Source organism: Octopus bimaculoides, chromosome 10, assembly GCF_001194135.2.
Source record: "Octopus bimaculoides isolate UCB-OBI-ISO-001 chromosome 10, ASM119413v2, whole genome shotgun sequence".
Taxonomy (NCBI): domain Eukaryota; kingdom Metazoa; phylum Mollusca; class Cephalopoda; order Octopoda; family Octopodidae; genus Octopus; species Octopus bimaculoides.
In genome coordinates, this window is record NC_068990.1 from 9,022,464 (window position 1) to 9,024,292 (window position 1,829).

Consider the following 1,829-nt stretch of genomic DNA (forward strand, 5'->3'; position numbering starts at 1 on the left):
TATATATATATATATATATATGTATGTATACACGATTGGCAGCTAATGCAAGAAGTTCTCATTTTATATTGATTGTTCGAGGAGTCAGTGAGTTAGTTGGAAATTTTTTATATAAGGATGGTAGTGTGTTATAACTCTTATATTATGAAAGTAAAGCTGAATTCTGTCCTTCTGTCCGCCACAGCATATATGTAGAAAGAGGGAAGAAGGGGAGAGAAAAAGTTGTTGTTAAGAGAGAAATATACTGTGAGAGAGAGGGAAAGACAGGCAAGTAGGCAGACACCCAACCAGACAGACAGACTTACTGACAGACAAACAGATAGATAGATAGATAGATAGATAGATAGATAGATAGATAGATAGATAGATAGGAAGTGTTGTCACCATAGTAACTTACAAGTTTTGATTAAAAGCCCAGGAATTTTAAGTGCAAATCTGTCAACATAACGCAACACGATTTTCACTATATAACACTCTGAAACTTTCACTATTATGACAGGTTGTTGTTGGTGGGGGGAGAAATACAGTGAGCGAAACAGTATGTGAAAAATAGAATTAAATTCCCTCCTTCTACATATATGTTGTGACGGACAGACAAACGGAGATCAGTTTGACTTTTATAATATAAGATTGCTCAAGAGTATTCAAACTGTTTTTAATCGTCACCAAGAAAGTTAAAGTAAGTGCATATTAAACAAATATTTCTGCCGGCAAATATAAGCACCAAATTTTTTGGTATTATTTATTTCGTGTTATACATGTTGCACTACTTATAGGAGTTACAAAGATATACATGTAGTATAAAAAATGTAAGTTATCTCCTAATAGTGATTCATCAGATAGAGAATTAAAATAATACAAATTTGCATTGGATTTGAGCTACAATATATATAGTATTTGTTGTAATGAGAGTCACGACGCCCCCTTGCAAGAAATAGATTGGACCGAGCGATTATAAATAGTAGCGGTCGGAGTGGAGTTTGTGTTTTAGTTCGCAGTGAAGTTGGAAGGTGTTGTTTGGTTAATTCATTTGGAATATTGATTGTTGGTTCGTGAAGAGATTGTTGGATCGTTGCGTTGTTATTATGACTGCATCGTTATCTTGTTTACTGTTACTATACTGGTACAGTGTATGTAAACCATCCGTCATAATATCGTGACGGTACCATGACATTTGGAGACGGAGGATAAAACAATAGGAGTCCTATAGATAGAAAAGTATATAGAGAAGAGACAGAAGTAATATTAATAAAGTGTGTCAGAGATAGCTAGAAATACGTAGCTCTACACACACACGACCACACACGTACACACACGCACACACAGATATACATACATATATGTATGTACATAAATTATATATGCGTACAGGTACATACTGCTACACATACTTACAGACTTAAGCGAACACGTTTACATTTGATGTTGAAAGGTCAAAGATATTTTCATTTCTCTATGACAGAAACGGAAAAATATAGTTGTTAGGCAAGACACGTGTTGAGAGTTTATATTATATATATATATATATTTAAGTTCGTGTACTTTAAGTTCGTTTAGAGTTGCCTCTCTTAGATACATCTCATTGACAAGAGTCAAAGAACTCGAAACATCGATATCTGAGATCCCCGAGAGATGGCGACACTGAACGAATTGGGTGTTTTCACACCTTTTTACCAATTAAAAAAAAATTTATTAATTTTTAGAATAAGGTTTTTATAGTATCTTTCTAGATGGTGTGAATAACTTTTTTCATTATTGAATTGTTTAATAGAAGATTTTTCTCTAAATTATATACATGCATACATACATACAATATATATATATATATA